This window comes from Lepus europaeus, chromosome 6 (assembly GCF_033115175.1).
Source record: "Lepus europaeus isolate LE1 chromosome 6, mLepTim1.pri, whole genome shotgun sequence".
Lineage (NCBI taxonomy): Eukaryota > Metazoa > Chordata > Mammalia > Lagomorpha > Leporidae > Lepus > Lepus europaeus.
Window position 1 is genome coordinate 89,471,476 of NC_084832.1, and position 18,822 is coordinate 89,490,297.

Consider the following 18,822-nt stretch of genomic DNA (forward strand, 5'->3'; position numbering starts at 1 on the left):
TCATGAGGCTGGGCCCTTTATGACCTAATCACCTCTTAAAGCTCCCTGTCTTAATACTCTTAGAATGGAAATGGAATTTCAACTTGAGTTTTAGAGGGGAAATTCAAACCACTGCACTATCTTTCTTGTACTCATTATCAATATTTTAAATTGTTTTCTTTTTTTTTTAAACTTTTATTTAATGAATATAAATTTCCAAAGTACAGCTTATGGATTACAATGGCTTCCCCCCGACCATAACTTCCCTCCCACCCACAACCCTCCCCTTCCCCGCTCCCTCACCCCTTCCAATCACATCAATATTCATTTTCAATTCTCTTTATATACAGAAGATCAGTTTAGTATATATTAAGTAAAGATTTCAACAGTTTGCCCCCACATAGTAACACAAAGTGAAAAATACTGTTGGAGTACTAGTTATAGCATTAAATCACAATGTATAGCACATTAAGGACAGAGATCCTACATGATATTTTTCAAAAATTGATTAATTTTCTATGCAGTTTCCAATTTAAAACCAAGTTTTTTTTTTCCATTTTCAATTATCTTTATATATGGAAGATTGATTCAGTATATACTAAGTAAGGATTTCATCAGTTTGCACCCACACAGAAACACAAAGTGTAAAAATACTGTTTCAGTACTAGTTATAGCATTACTTCACATTAGACAACACATTAAGGACAGATCCCACATGAGACATAAGTACACAGTGACTCCTGTTGTTGATTTAACAATTTGACACTCTTGTTTATGGCGTCAGTAATCTCCCTAGGCTCTAGTCATGAGTTGCCAAGGCTATGGAAGCCTTTGGGGTTCGCCGACTTCGATCTTATTCCGACAGGGTCATAGTCCAAGTGGAAGTTCTCTCCTCCCTTCAGACAAAGGTACCTCCTTCTTTGATGGCCCTGTTCTTTCCACTGGGATCTCACTCGCAGAGATCTTTCATTTAGGTCTCCTTTTTTTTTTTTTTTTTCTTTTCCAGGGTGTCTTGGCTTTCCATGCCTACAATACTCTCCTGGGCTCTTCAGCCAGATCCGAATGCCTTAAGGGCTGATTCTGAGGCCAGAGTGCTAGTTAGGACATCTGCTATTCTATGGGTCTGCTGTGTCTCCCGCTTCCCATGTTGGATCGTTCTCTCCCTTTTTGATTCTGATAGGCGTACATACATATCAGACCCAATAACACCTTAAGGTGTTGTGAATTTGTTGAAAATGATTACATATATATGGACAATATTATTGCTAAGGTCATAGTGAATAAATTTAGAATATATGAAAATGAATTGAGAACATTCTATTTATCAAGAATTTTTTCCTATTGACTCTATTTATCAAGAATTTTTATTTCCTGTTGATAATGTTTATTCTTTCTATGAAAACACTGGTACTAATAATGACTATTATATAATCAGTGCTGACAGTGTTGGGAATTTTCCTTCATGTTTTGACATATTATCTCGTTTAATCCCCCAAACAATTAACAACTCAGTAAGAATTTCATGTAGTCACTCAACAACAGTTTCATCAGGACACTAAGGGTTTTATAAGCAATGCATTACAGGAATGACTTCCAATGAACTGATTCAGGTCATGTAACTAAACAGAGGCAGGGTCGCGCTTTCACCCATGTCTTTCTAACTCCAAGTCTGGCGCTTTTACTCCTGCCTAACTCACTATGTGTTATCTCATTAAACAGCACTTGACAACTGAGTTCTCTTTCGCGACCGTGTCATTAATCTGGTCTTAGAACCAGTGGGAAAAAGTGATGGTGGGAAAGAAGCTAAGTGGGACTTTTAAGAACGTAATTGTCTCCCTTTCCACTGTTTTGCTTTCTGTGGTTTCAATTACTTACTTTCAACCACAACCTGAAAATATTGAATGGAAAATCCCAGAAATAAACAACTCGAGTTTTAAATAATTTTTTCATATCATATTATTATAATTGTCCTATTGAATTATTGGTTATACAGTTAACCTCTCATAGTGCCTCATTTATAAACTGAATTTTACATTATTGGTGTTTCTGAATGGGAAAATTATAATATATACAAGATGCAAGCCGGCACCATGGCTCAACAGGCTAATCCTCCACCTAGCGGCACCGGCACCCCGGGTTCTAGTCCCAGTCGGGGCGCCGGATTCTGTCCCGGTTGCCCCTCTTCCAGGCCAGCTCTCTGCTATGGCCCGGGAGTGCAGTGGAGGATGGCCCAAGTGCTCGGGTCCTGCACCCGCAAGGGAGTCCAGGAGAAGCACCTGGCTCCTGGCTTCGGATCAGCACGATGCGCCGGCCGCAGCACGCCGGCTGCGGTGGCCATTGGAGGGTGAACCAATGGCAAAGGAAGGCCTTTCTCTCTGTCTCTCTCTCACTCTGTCCACTCTGCCTGTCAAACAAATAAATAAATAAATAAATAAAAATAAATAAAAATTAAAAAAAGATGCAGAACTGTGTATAAATTCAAGCATCCACTGGGAGTGGAACACATCCATCATGGATAAGGGGAGACTCCTTAACTAAAGGGAATTAATACAGCTATCATGGGGGAAATAGGCTGGTCATATAATTTCAGAACATTTATTCATTTAATAAACTTCTTCTTAGATTTTAAAATGGTGAAGGAAAAAATGCTTTCTTTCGATTCCAGTTCTGCATAATGAGAGCAAGATAACATGAATGCATGTGGAAGAAGATGACAAGAGGGCTAGGACAAGGTGATTTTTTTAAAAAATGATATACGAAGTTTAAAAATTCAAAATATCAAATATGAAACCATTGGTTAGCTAGTTGGCACTTGATTGTAAATTTTTCTCTTCTGTATAGTGGGTATTTCATACATCAGTCCCAATGCTCACTATACACACTAATCAATTATTAGATGACACTTTAACACTCCATATCATTCCATCAAGACAAAGATGATTAGCTACGTCTTCCACCTAACTCAAACCAGAATTGTATCAGGAGGGTTGCGTGGGGTTAGGTCAATCAGAAGAGATAGAAAGCTAGAGGAGAAATGCAGTGGAAATTGATTACAGAGGTGTTGAGATGGCTGGTGCTGAGGGCTCCTTGTGGATGTCCAGTTCAACTGGTAATGCCAATTTGTCTAGCAAGCAGCCTTGTCATGTGAGTCTGTACATAGATTTCTTGGGATATTCTAGTTGGCCAAATAGAACTGTCCATCATTTGCCTCCTTTTCCACTGGGAAGAACCAAAACAATGAGTGCCCAAGGGGAGAACATCAGAACTCAGTAAGGGAAATAAAGGAACACCATAGAACATAGATACTTGGGTTGGCTGCCTAGAGAAAGGTAGGGAGCCAAATAGAAACTTCCACCTGGACCCATGGCCAGGAGAAATCCCCATTGCAGGGACAAGGTTGAACCAGAGAGCCTCAGCAGAGCCCATTTTGATGGACATCTCAGGCTGAGCAATCCCAGCTACATGAGGGATCCACAACTATCACGGGTCTGGAACCCTGTAAGAAGAGCTAAGGTTGTAAGCAAGGTAGGCTTCCTGATGATGCACAGGTCGAGAATCACCAAATGATCTGTCTGTCAAATACTTAGGTCCCTGCCACCCATGCAGGCTGCTGTTGTGGGAATTTGTGGAGTGAATCAGCTGATAAGAGATTCTCTCTCTCTCTCTCTCTCTCTCTCTCTCTCTCTCTGCCTTTTAAATAAAACAAACAGAAACAAAACAACTTCTTCAATAAATGATTCTGGGAAAATTGAATGTTCACAGGCAGAGGATTTAATGTTGATACCTAGCGCCTACCTCTCACTCTATACCAAAGGAGCTCCAGAAAGCTAAGAAGCATCTACACAATCAACAGATGAAGACACAACCTATAGAATGGAAGAAAATGTCTGCAAACTATCCAGCTGACATGAAATTAATATCCAGAACATATAAGGAACTAAGACGATTCACTAATAAAAACCATAAATAATCCAAGTAAAATGAGCCCATATTGTGAAGAGAACTTTTGCAAAAGAAAAAATTGAAATGGTCAATAATTTTGTGAAAAAAAATATTGAACATCATTAACCTAGAGGGAATTGTAACTCAAAACCATAATAAGATATCATCTCACTTGAGTTAGAATGACTATTACCAAACACATAAAAAAACCAAATGTTGGAGAGGATGTAGAGAAAAGGGAACTCTAGGACACTGTTTCTAGGGATGTAACTTAGTCTAGTTATTACAGAGGACTGTGGGAGGTGATTTAACAACTAAAAAAACAGCTATTATTATCACACTTGTGGGTGCATAGCCAGAATAAAATTGAATCAGCTTATCAAAGAGGTTCCTTCACTACTATGTGTATAACCCCACTATTCACAATGGCTAAGATGTAGAATCAACCCTGATGCCCTTTGGCAGATGAATAGGTAAAGCAAATGAGTAGATAAAAGAAATATAATATGTGTTTACTATATCCTTGGCATATCAATTATTATTTCATATTAAACAAATTTTCAGGTGTTTTTACTGTTAATATCTAAAATATTTATTTATTTAATTATGTGTAAGACAGAGTGACAGAGGAGAAGAGACACAGAGCAAGATCTTCCATCCATTGGTTCATGCCCCACATGACCGCAACAGCTGTGGTTGGGCCAGGCTGAAGACAAGAGGCAGGAGCTCCATCTGGGTCTCCCACTTGGTTGGCAGGAACTCAAGTTCTTGGGCCTTCATCTACAGCTTCCCAGTTGTATTAACACCAAATTGGATCAGAAGCAGAGTAGCCTGGTCATGAACCAGCCATCCAATATGGGATTCCAAGTTGCAGCTTATCCCACTGCACCATGGCACCTGCCCTAACTCTGTTAGTTTTGAAAAAGATATGTATTACAAATGCAAAATAATAAATAGCATATACTAACACTACATAGTATTATGTAATTATACATGGAAAGTTCAACTGATATTGCTTTCACTGAAAGGACTGGGTTGGTGGGGATCTAAGGAATGTCTATTTTATCTCTAATGTATGAATTTCTTATATTGAGTACCTACTCATCACTTTCTAACACAACTAAGAGTAAAATAATACAATTTAAAATGTGGAGAAATGAAAATAGATTAGAAATTTATAACAAGACATGTTATAATAAGACTAAAATGTTGAATGTTTTTATATATGAAGTACTACTTTAGATACTAATTTATTTTTAAAATTTTTATTTGTCCATTTGACAGGAAGAAACAGACAGAGCTCCCATCTTCTGGTTGACTCCCAGAATGACTGGGGTTAATGTTGGAAGCTGGAAACCCAGGTCTCTCATATGGGAGGCAGGGACCCAGCTGCTTGAGCCATCATGTCTCCAAAGGTCTGCACTAACATAAAGCTGGAATCAGGAGCTAGAGCTGGGAACTGAACCCAGGCACTCTAATGTAGGATGCAGGCTTGCTTCTTAACTGGTAGGCCAAATACCTCCCCAAGATATTAACATATTTCACAATTCTCAGAACTATCCTATGGTTCAGGCACTGTTATTGCTCCCATTTTGTAGATTAAGAAAGTGAAGCACAGTAAATATGAGTGTATTTTTTACCAAATGAGATAGCAATATATGCTCTTAACATATTTGTGAGTAAAAGGAATTAAAGAATGGGAATATACTTATAAAGGAATATTTGTTCAGAATCATCCTAAGAAATTTCACTAACCATTATAGGGAAATGGAAAGCTCTCAAGTAGTTTTTGATATGATGATGTGATATAACTCATTACAACTTGGCCCAGTTCTGGTCCAAAGTGATGTTGTTCTTAGGGGAATTTCATGATTTTCTGAAAACCCTTTGCTCTTAAATCAAGTTTACTAATTATAAACAGATTAAAACATATAACCAAAAAAGTTCATAGAATATATATTGATATTTTATCATGTTATGAAATTTCTTTCTGTTAAAAAATTTTCTTAAAGAAAAAAATTAAAACCCGAGTATTAAGGGTAAATTATATAAGCATATTATTAATATATTTGAAAAGTAAATTCAGGGAAAATGATGAAATAGACTAAAATCATTAATAACCTAATATTAAAATTTTTGACCTCAGGTGTTGAAAGACAAAACATACTTCTGAAGTACAGCTGATACAGATGAAATTGTGGTGGGGGTAGTTTGGGTTTTGATGTTACAACTCTCCAGCTTTGAAAGAGCTTTTCTTTATCTCTTGTTCTTTCATTCAATCAGTACTATCCTCTTCAAAAAAAATTTAGAGATCCATCCACTTCATTACTGCAGTTAACAGACTTTTCAGCCAAGTATCATGTAGGCATTGTGGGTAATTCAAATTTGAACAGGCATAGTTTCTGTCTTGGAGACCTTCCACATCATGTGGAGCATGATGCATTCAGCTGGTATGTGGCAGTGGAATACATGCAGTGTGAATTCAGTATTACCAAGAGGATTCTTTCTGCATGGAGCAATGGAGAAGATATCATGGCAGAAGTTACCACTTTTGAAGAATCTCAAAGAAGAATCAATCACACTGTGACAAACAAATACACCAAAAATGAACAAGTAAATAAATACACCTCCATTCTAAAGGTGATTTTTCCCAGTGGAGAGCATAGGAGGGCAAAGCAACAGATTTCAGTAGAGAAATTTAGAAATGTAAAACTGAACAGAAGAAGTTGGGACACAAACAGCGAGCATTTGCATGTTCAAGTAAATGTTTTACATTCATGGGAGTGATGCATTCTTAGGAGAAAACTGACTCTGTGAGTGTTGTACCCTGGATGATTAATCTTGTAGCCTTAATAAATGAACTGGAGCAAGGAACAGTTTTTGGAAGTGAAGTCATTTAGAAGGCTCCTGAGAGAGCAGTTGCAGGAGGTAAGAAACATCTGATCGGAGCAGATGCAACAAAGCAGAAGTAAAGATGTCATTGAAGGAGAAGCAGAAAGATTTGGCAGAATTTAACCTGCTGAAATTCCTTTCCAGTTGCTACTTTAAAAAATTCTCTATTCATATCCCTGTCTGTCATCTTTCATCTTCCACATCATATGTAATTTTGTTCAACAATAAGCCTCCACATTTTCCATACTAGTCCACTCGTAATTTGAGGTTACTAATTCTCCTCTCTCACTCTTCCCACTTGGGATCCTACTCGGATTTGATGTGATTTTTTACCATCCCATCTAAATCTTTGCCTGATCTGGCCACTTTCCAGCATTCCTCTGCTCCATCCAAATCTGTCAATACATCTCTTCCCCTAACTCCTCCCGTTTGATTCTACAGCATTGTTTTTCCCATCTGGAAAGATCACTGCAATTGTATTTGCAGACCTATCAGCTTGACCGCCTTGTAAGAATGTGATACTTTGAGTAACTAACACATAAAAATGTTACTATGTGCATACCTCTTATGTGAGATAAATACATAACAGATAAGTAGAAAACTATGAAGGAAAGAGATTGGATAAAAGTACAGAGCACTGTGATTTATATGCATTTAATCTGAGAAACATTATCGTGTTTGTCACATCAATCAGTGTTGCACTTTGTTGAATAATACATTCCTAAACTTAAATTTGAAATCAGATGTAGGAAATTTGAACTACAGACTTGAAAGTCACAAAGGGGTTGTATTTTTCGGGGAACTAAAATAACAATCCCTTCATAATCATATTCCTTTTAAGATATGATATTCAAAGATAGATTTGTGTATTTTTATATAGTCTAACTTTGTCTCTTCAATGGAACATAGAGCCACTGCTAGATTTCCAGTGAATATCGGGCCATGAATGACTATTTTCTTTTGGCTTAGCAAAAGATTTTCATAGATTTCTGATGTTTTCTGTACTTTTCATTAACTTTGGCATGTTTGATGTTTTTGCTTGCAATAATAGCAAAGAATAATACAAAACTTTGTTTTATTAATTGGGCATTTGCAATTTTATATGCAAGTATGGCACTAGTGCTAAAACCAAACTCTTGGTTACTAGAGAGAAGTATCAAGCCATTTGAGTTAAACTTTTGTGTTTAGTAAAGTGTTATAATAATATTTGATGAACTCTTTATTTAGTGGAGTATAGAGCCTTTGAGTGAGATGTAAATTGAAATATGTTACCTCAAAAATAATAAATAAAACATTAGGGAAAAAATTTAAAACAAATATAAATAGGGGTTGGTGCTGTGGCATAGCACGTAAAACCATCTAGCATGTAAAGCTGGCGCCTGCAACGCAGGCATCCCATGTGTGCGCCAGTTCCAGTGCTGGCTGCTCCACTTCCAATCCAGCTCTCTGCTGTGGCCTGGGAAAGCAGTAGAAGATGGTCCAAGTCCTTGGGTCCCTGCACCCACGTGGGAGACCCGGAAGATGCTCCTGGCTCCTGGTTTTGGATCGGTGCAGCTCTGGCCATTGTGGCCAGTTGAGGAATGAACCAGCAGATGGAAGACCTCTCTCTCTCTGCCTCTCCTCTCTGTGTAAATCTGACTTTCAAAGAAAAAAAAATAAATCTTTTTTAAAAAAGTATATAAATATACAATACCCCAAATTCACGTTGTCAAAAATTTTAAATACAAAACATAAGACTTGCCTCTCAAAAAAAAAAAAATACTGCCCACATTCATCTGTCATAGACAGAGCTGGAAGGCATTTTAGCAATCACATTTCACATAAAGCTCCATTCTGAGAATAAAGAAAAGGGAGATAGAATGACTGACACAACATAATGCACTTCACAAAATATATAGTAGATAATGTGGGAAGAAAAAAAGAATGTTAACTTTTTCCTTACACACTACCTAATATTGTACCTTGGAACGTTTAACTTTAATTTTTCAATTGTGGTTCACAAAAACCCAGCATAACATGAAATTTACTATTATCACCATGTTTATTTAAATTTGATTTTAAGCACTCGGGTTTTGGATCTGTGCATAGTGCATAAGAAGCTCAACTTCAGAGGTGGGTACTGTGTCCTGCTCTATGTACCACCAGCAAGGAGGTGGAGAAAGCTTCAGTAAATATTAAATATTCACCAGGTAAGTAAAGAAATACACAGAAGGGTAAGAGAATAATCTGGAAACAACTCTGAACTCTGATCAATTCAACTTCTGGGTAGGATACATTCTATCACAACAAATAGAATCTGGTTTTGCTGTAAAATATGCCATTAACATAGGACATGAGTGTCTTCAACTTTGGGGCTCTCTTTTACGCTTGCTTCCTACTGAGGGACACTGAGGATCATCCTTTTGCAAACTCTGAGTTTCATGGCTACACAACCAATGCACAGCTGGTATTCTCCATGTATCAGAAGATCTCTAAGTAAGAAAACGGAAGCTCTATTGTTTCAAGAAAACGAAACACTGTATTTCCTTTAACCACTTGCATTTTTTTTTGTAAGATTTATTTTATTCATTTGAAAGACAGAGTTACCGAGAGAGGTAGACAGAGAGAGAGGTCTTCCATCTGCTGGTTCACTCCCCAGATGGGTGCAACAGCTAGAACTGAGCCAATCTGAAGGCAGGAGCCAGGAGCATCTTCCAGGTCTCTCTACCTGGGTACAGGGGCCAAAGCACTTGGGCCATCCTCTGCTGCTTTCCCAGGAGCACTAGCAGAGAGCTAGATCAGAAGTGGAGCAGCTATGACTCAAACCAGCACCCGTATGGGATATGGGTGCTGCAGGCCGAGGCTTTAACCCACTGCACCACAGTGCTGGCCCCTTGAAGAAATTTTTGTGAAAGGTAAGATACATGTGTAGGTTTTATTCATTTTTTGCATATGTGTGTTCAACTGTTTTCATACAATTTGTTGGGGGAAAAAAATCCTTTCACCCTTTAATATATTTGTTCCTTGATCAAAAATCAGTTGGCTATGAGTGTATACTTCCAAAAGAGTGTCGAGAATGGAATTGAAAGCTAATGGACATTTTCCCATGAATCTTTTGAAGATTAATTTTATTTTATTTATGGCATTTTATTCCATCCCATTGATCTGCTTATTCTTTCATTATCAATGCACTGTCTTCATTACTATAGCTTTATAGCAGTTCATACTGCCAGTCATTGAACTTTGTCCTTTATTTGTGTATTGACTCTTCCAGGTCTTTCAATCGTTCTTACAAATTTTAGATGAAGTTTGTCAAATTGTACAAAGTTAATTCGTTAGTACTCTGAGACCGCTGAACCAGCACATCAGTCTGGGAAGAACTGACTCTTAACAGTATTGAGTCTTTATAACCATGAACATGGGATTTTACTCTATCCATTTAGTTATTTGATTTCTCACCTTAGAACTTTGTAATGTTTCTCCTATAGATGTTATGCATTATTTTATTAGATGTATATCTAACTATTTTCTTGGTGCTACTACAAATTGTGTTGTTTGAAATGCCAGATCTAAGTCTATACTATGGCATGTAGGAAGGCAATTGCCACTTGTATATTAACTTTGATATGATTGTGCATTAATTTTAGAAAGCTTATTTTTTGGCCACATAAGGAATTATTCCTTTTTGATCAGGCAATATATTCTGTATGATTTGTTTTCTTTAAACTTGAATATGATATACTTATGAGTTCAAATGGGACCTTTCTTGATGAATATTCTATATGAACTTAAAAAAATGTGCCTCATGCAGTTGTTGGATGGAGAATTCTCTAATTATCAGTTAAATCAAATTGATTATAATAATGTTCAGATCAACTGTATCCCACTGATCTCTGTCTGCCAGTTTATTGAGGAGAGAAGGATGTTGTTGCCTCCAGCTATAATATTTTTTTTTCCTTTTTAGTTTTCTTGCAGTTCTATCAGCTTTTGCCTCATGTGTTTTGATATTTTAGGTTCATACATAATTGGGATTTTTTTTTGAGAATTGACCTCTCTATCATTGCATAATTTCCCTTTTTTCTGATAATTTTTTGGTCATCTGAAATTCAGACACTAATACCAATTTTGCTTTGATTAATGTTAACATGATAAAACTTTCTGCTCTTCTTTATTTTTAACTTGCACATTTTCATTGAAAAAGTATATTTACTTCTTGGTATGCATACTATATTGCAATAAAATGTTTAAATAAAACACAAAGAGGATTTCTTTTTGGCAATTTAGAGTTTAAATTTTTTTTAATTTAAATTTTTAAAAAATACATCTAAAACTAAATCTAATAGCCTGTCTTTAATTGATGTATTAAGATCATTCACATCTGAAGTTAATATTTACTGCATTCATAACTCTTATACTAATTGCTCTTTTTCTTTGTTTCCTGAGTTCCACTTTTTGTCTGACTTCTCAGTCTCACTTAGCATTTTACAAAAGTTCATTTTCTTCTTTCTCTTAATATATCAGTTAAGCTTCTTTCGAGAAAGCATTTTGGTAGTCACTCTAAAGTTTATAATAAACATTTGCAATTAATCAAAGTTTATTTTCAAATAGCACTATACCACTTTTTGGGAATTGTCCTATAGCAGAGTATCCCCAAATCCCCTCTTCTATCACTCAGAAATTGTTGTTGTCATTAAAATTGTCCTCATTAATTTCATTTTGCCATATGCTATAGGTACAAAATATATTTTTGTTGTCATTCTATTACACGAATTTAAGTATAAAATAAATAAAAGATTTTACTTTTTTTCTACTTTCAAGATTATCTTTTTGAAAGGCAGACATACAATGAAAGAGAAGGAGAGACAGAGACAGAGAGAGAGATCTTCCATCCTCTGGCTCACTACCCAAATGGCCTCAATGACTAGGGCTGGGTCAGACTGAAGCCAGGAGCCAGGAGCTTCCTGTAGGTCTCCCATATGAGCCCAAGCACTAGGGCCATTGTCGATTGCTTTTCCAGGTGTGCTAGCAGGGAGCTAGATCACAAGTGAAACAGCCAGGACTCAAATTTTCGTACATATGGGATGCCAGTGCTGCAGGCCGAGGCTTAAGCCACTGTGCCACAGCACCAGCCCCAATAGTTTACCTTTTCTTCATTTATTTCTTCTCCAATTATTTTCCAGTTTGTATAGACTCAAGTTTCTGATCTGTATCATTGCCCTTCTCTTTGATGGACATATATTTTGTTTTTATGATTTATTTATTTATTTGAAAAACAGAGTTACAGAGAGAGAGAGAGAGAGAGAGAGAGAGAGAGAGAGAGAGAGAGAAAGAATGAATCTCCCATCCAGCTGGTTCAATCCCCCAATGGTCACAATAGCCAAAGGCCTGGAACTATACTCAGGTCTCCCACATGGGTGATAAGGGTCCAAGCACTTGGGCCATCATCTAGTGCTTTCCCAGGCACGTTAGCAGGGAGTTTGATTGGAAGTGGAGCAGCCAGGGCTCAAACCAGCACTCATATGGGATGGCAGCACTGCAGGCAGTGGCTTAACCCACTGTGTTACCACACTGGTCCCAAAGGTATCTATTTTACGCTTCTTGATTGGCATATCTGCTACTGATGAGGTCTACTGCTGTCTTTGGGTGAGTCTCTACCTTCTGCTCATGTTTGAAGATTAATTTCTCTTGTTATAGAATTCAAGTTTGGTGAATTTTTCTGACACTTTAAATATTTCACCTCATTCTCATCTTGCTCAGGTGGTTTCTGATGAGATATATGAGACTTCTGTGTTTCTCTCTGGACAATGTGCTCTCTTTGAAGTTTTTTTTCCTGTCTTTGGTTTTCTTTTGCTTGATTTTGGTTAGTGCAGTTGTACATTTTTTGATATTTATCCCGTTTGTTGTTCCCTGTGCTTCCAGCATCTATGTTTTGGTATCTACCATTAATTTTGAAAAGTTCCAATCAATATTACTTTAAATATTTCTACTCCTTTTAGAATTCTCTGTCTCTCATACCTTATGAAAAATACCCCAAAGTTCTTGGATAACCGATTATATGGCTTTATTCTTTTTTCTATTTATGTTGAGCTTTGGGAATTTTCTAATACCATCACTACAAGTTTGTGGATTCTTTTCTCAGCTGATGGTGAGCCCTTCAAAGGCATTCTTCATTTCTGTTACTGTGATTTTGAGTTGAACTTTCTGGAGATTCTTTATTAGAGTTTTCATCTCCCTCTCTTTACATTAACAATTTGTTCTTGCATATTTTCTACTCTTTCCACTAGAACCATCAACATGTTAATTACAGTTATTGTTACACCCTGGTCTGAAAATTGCAAAATCTATCATTTTGAAATCAAAAATTATATTCACTTAAAAGCATTCAGAATGTCAAGAAAACAGCTATAACTATTTTTTTTTGCTATTATGGAGTATAATCCTGTTAACAGAACAAGTATTTTGTGTAAGCTGCCCCCTGCCAGAGACAACTAAAGACAGGAAACTCTCGTTCCTCTGTATGGCTGAATTGTGTTATGCACCGACAGTTGCCTGCTCTACATTTCCCTGCAAATGTACAACCCTCACACTTACACTGCACCAGGCAAGCTTAGAGGCTGCGGGAAACACCATCAGGACTCAGCTGTCTAAAGGCACATTCAGCAGGCATGATAACTGTACCAGAAAAATACACAGTGCAGTTTAAACACAAATCTCCCACAGCCTTGTATTTCAATTTTTTCTTTAAAAAGCGTGAGTTCTGTACAGAGGGATTGAGTGCTTTATAGACAAGAAAAGGAACTGGCTATAGCCAGCTTGTTCACCATCATCTTCTTTAGCTTCTTCCTCATCCTCTTGGTCTTCCTCTTCTTCCTCCTCTTCTTTTTCTTGCTCTTTTTAGCCCTGTCAATCCCTCCCCCCACCCTCCTTTTATTTGCTGCAGCAGACTTTCTTTTAGCTCAGTAGGTGCAAATATCCTTTTCCCATTTTCCCTTCAGCTTAGGAGCTTTCTCTGCTTAAGGTTGCTTGTCATCTGCAGCACTGTATATTCCACATCTCTCCTGGGTCCTTTAAAACATCACCCATGCATAGGCCAAGATGCTCTCCTTTGAACAGAACAGGAAAGGGACAAGAGCGGCCTCCTGGGTGCATTACGATCCCTGTACTTCTGTTGTTTCCCCTTTAGAAGGGGAAGTTTTCACTTCTCTTTCATAACGACCTTGTCTGCTTTCACTGTGTCTTCAAATTTTCCTTTCCCTTTAGCAGATGTGGTCTCCCACTCCCTGACCCCTACTTAGAAAACAAAGGCTGATAAAGGCTTCTGGGTACTTCTCCCAGCAAGTTTGCCCAAAGGATGCATCTGGTGATAGTTTGCCTCTTGGCTTCTTCGTGTCTCCTTTACCCAAGTTTAGTTACTTTTTCTCAGGGAGACATGGAGTCGCCCAGTGCAGGTCCAGCTCTCCCATGTACCAGATCTGCCTCTATGGGGCTCAATGCACTGCAATGGCTATGAGAGTGGGAGCCATCGGCAGCTGCTTCTCTGCCATTTCTGAGTGGCTCTGACACCACAGACTCTTTTTGGCCTTCGAGCATGGCTTCTGATTTTTTTGCTCCAAACTGGATGTAATGCATTAAGTAGAAGGAAATGAGGCAAAAAAGCCTTTAAGAAGATGTCTTATTTGTATGCAGCTAGGAGTTAGGCTACATTCACTAACTGCTGTGCTTACAGGTGTCTGAAGAGTTTATTTGCATATTTTTGTTCTTTCTGTTTGTCTTTGAGTTTCCCTAGTGATCTCTTATTAAATAGAGTCTGGGGGCACCGGATTCTATCCCAGTTGCCCCTCTTCCAGGCCAGCTCTCTGCTATGGCCCAGGAAGGCAGTGGAGGATGGCCCAAGTCCTTGGGCCCTGCACCCGCATGGGAGACCAGGAGAAGCACCTGGCTCCTGGCTTTAGATCAGCGCGATGCGCCGGCCGCAGCGGCCATTGGAGGGTGAACCAACGGCAAAAAGGAAGACCTTTCTCTCTGTCTCTCTCTCTCACTATCCACTCTGCCTGTCAAAAAAAAAAAAAAAAAATAGAGTCTGACATTGGCAGTTCTTTCAACTTTAATCCACTCTTATTTTACGGGAATCTTCATACAGTGGTAAGGAGTGGAGGAGGGGAGCATTCCTTAGTCTAATGATTCAATTTCAATCTTTTCGGGTCTCTCAGTTGTGATTTTCATGAGTATTTATTGACTATTTTTCCTCCTCTTTGTAGTTGAAACAGGAAGTTTAGAATGGGTTAGGAATTAAATTATGGCCCTTCTACCTATGGTAGGATAGGGCTGTGGTGAAGTCGTTTTCATTGGAGAGTAAATCTTTATCATGGAGAAGATGTAGAGCATCTTTAAAACTAGTTTTCTCTTCCTCACGCCAAAAACACAAGGTCATTTTCCTTGGTCCTATCATGAGAACCTCGGGCATCCTTTGGAATCCATGGTTGTCTGGGGCTTCATTAAGACTGCAGCTCCCAGGAACTGTTCACAGCCAATCTCATCCGCACTCAGCTTCCAGCAATTTCTCAAATTCCCATGTAAGTGTGCCTACCAGTTTATGTCTCCAGGAACTCCTGCACCAGGCAAGGAAATCTGGGCTTTCTCTGCGTTTCCATGCCTCTCCAGTTTTTACGATGACAGTTTGTCCTGCTACCACAGTGCTCTGATGAGTCTAAGAGAAGCTATGATTTTCAATTATTCAGCTTTTCTCTTGTCATAACGATAAGAGTGACCATCTCTAAGTACTTTGGAAGTTGGTGCTGAAACTAGAAGTTCTCTGCATTAACAAAAGAAAAAAAAAAAATCCAGCATAGCGTATTTCAAAAGAACTGATACTGTGGGTAACATCTGGTTACTAGATTAAAATTTTGTGGTTAGGAAAATATTTTTAAAGTACAAGGCTGAGAGATCAACCCATAAAACTTTGCACACATGAACAAGTGTTCCATGGATAAAAATCCCGTTAGCAATTGGGGCTGGGGGAGGTGTCATAAATCCCCTTTGCTATAGGCAATTTTATTATGCCAGCAGATGAAGGTGCAGTTAAAAAGAAATATATCATATGAACAAACTGTTTTTCCATTAATGGAATAAACTGAGATGTTGTTTCATTGTCTTATCTTTTGATGAACAGGGCTGGAACTATTGTTAGACAAGTAAGGTGCTTATCTAGAGCTCAATACTTAAGAGAGTCCAAAAAAGTTAGTAATCAAGATGAATGATACTTAAAGGCAATAGATTTTGAAAATGGAAATTAGTGGAAAGATTCATGATGAACAAAATCTCAAAATGTATAAGAACAGAAGCAGAAACCATCCTAGCCAGAGCCATACTGAAGCCTAAGGTAAACAGGAAAATCTTAGTTGTTGACTTTTTTGATACTTCCTTAAATTTTACACCCTATGCAAGTGCCTCTCTCTCATCTCAGCCCTGGGAGGGGAATTTCCCATTTATCAAGCAATGGGAAAATAATTTAAATTTAAATATTAGGAATGGGAAAAAATGAAGTATGCCAACCATACAATGGCTTTCTTTCAAACATATTTTAATTTGATTATCATTTGAAATTTAATATAACTGAATGAAGTGCTATTGATGAATCCTTTTGTTTTTCCAAGAGAAAGCTGCTATTTCATTTTGTGATTTGAAAATAGTATTGATATGATAGTAACTGTTAATATATCTGTCTCTCTACTCATATACACGCAACACACAAATACAGCTGTAACCACCAAGATAAATATCACCATAATCATCAAAGGCCGAAAACCTAGACATCTCTGTTCAAAGGTGTTTCTCTTTGGCTGGCTTTCCTCTGAAGCTTCTGGTCGATCCATGGTTTGGGGCTTCCCCATGCCCAATCCCTTCTCAGGTAAACGTCTCAGGTGTGAACTTCAGATACCTGCTAATATTTTTATATGTGTGTCATTTATTATTTTACCGTAAATATTTAAGATATACAGCATGATATTTTGATATACGTGGTGATAGAATGACTACAAGTCCAGCAAATTAACACATCCATTTCATTATATGGTCTCCTTTCCTTTTGTAGTAAAAGTTATTAAAGTCTACTCCATTTATCAATATTTTAGTTATTTTCTGTTTTTATAATGAAAATATTTGAAATTGTATTCAAATACAGCTTTCTTTACATATGGAAGTCTACCTTTTATGTATTATAAATATTTAAGTATTGTACATGTGTATATGAGGGTACTTCAAAAGCTTCACAGGGAATGAATTAAAATTCAAGTTTATTTTGGCACAAAAACTTTTGAAACTGCACATATAAGAAGTGTTCTGAAAAGTCATAGAAATCCCTAGTATAAAAAAACTGTAGATTTCAACACTTTTTGCAGAATAATAAAAGTACCTTTAGATTCCATTTTCCAGAAACTTTTCTGAAATATTCTTGTATGTACCCATAGGTGCTCACTTTTCTTGTGCTCATGGGGTAAAATGATTTAAATGAATATTCTATGATTTAAGAATTGGTAACCAAAGATTGCCTTAGCACATTCCCTCTTTTCTTCTTATCCCATGATACATGATCAAAATACCTTTGAACACAAGGGCTGTTACTTAATGTGCTGTGGTAGTAAGAAGTGAACAGTTGTTCTGCAGAGTGAGTTGGGGGCCAGAAACACACTGAGCACCTCTAAGCTGGGGACCTACCAATAGCCTGGAGAACCACAGGTGTTGAGAAACAAAGCAACTACCAAGAAAAGTCTCTTCTAACTATGCCCAGATGAGACTCATGGCAATTTGGGATTTAATATTTTTTCAGAACTTCAATCTCCATAAAATTTTCAACAGCAATAAAAGGAATATGCCAGAATTATCTGAATTTTATAGGTTGATAAAGTACATAGAGTACATCCAAACTCATATATTGTCAATGGTAATAGAATCAACTTAAAAATGTGTATGAAACTTACATTGTGGTGTTTCAAATCAGTTGGCTACAGTTGCATCCAGAAACCAGAAAAATGCAGACAGCTTTCAGTACTCAAACCTATTGATTTCACTCCCTGTATCACACATTTTTTAGCCTTTTCTATCACATTTTGTTAATGTCTTGTACACAGTCTGCTGGCTTTCAGTTTCTGAGAAACGTTTATCTTGAGGCCAACTTTGCCATTTTGAAAAACACGGAGGGAGAAATTAGTTTTGCACATGTTATATTAGTCACATGAACAACAGAATGTGTAGTAAAACTTCATCATCACCATGTATAAAGCGTAGGGAACAAAGATATTTATTAGAGGTATTAAATTCCATAGTTGATTGTTTTAGAGTCAAAAATTTTTAACAAGCTTATTACTTTTAGGACACTCTCCATAATCGATCAAAACGACCCGAAGACAAAGGGTGGGAGACCAGGAAAGAAGGAAATAAGACAAATAAATGCAAGAAGGAATGGGGTCCAGAGCAGAGGCTTTTTCACTCCATAAATTACCATCTTGATGTACATTCAATCCGCACAAATTCAATGCACAAGTAATGCAAAGAATTTTCGTGGGTGGAAAAGGCTGAAAGAAGAGATCAGGCCACAGTGTCAGTAGCTCTGGGTGGTTGGGTAATGGTCCCAGATTTCAAGCAGATACTTAAATACATTCTTCACATAACTTAGAGTATCCGGGTGTTACATCTCCCAGAAATGGTACACCCATTGTGCTGTTTGTATTTCTAAGTGGAATCTTGAAAGACCTTTCTAAGTAAAATGTTGGCAGAGAAACAATCCCATCACTAAATGTCCCTGTCTTTGTGTCTTTTATGTGATTGGTTGCAGATGCTGCTTTGAAAAAAGACTTGGTGTCTTTGCCCGCCCCCTCCCCCCAGTTCACTACCAGTCGCTGATTGGGGTGAGCGTGGAACCCGCACTCAGCTGTCCTGATCAGCTTTTTTGTCTGAATTTACGGCTGCTGCTTGTGCTTGCTTAAGAAACTTCCAGGTGGTTATAGATTATAAAACAAGGCAATGATGCATTAC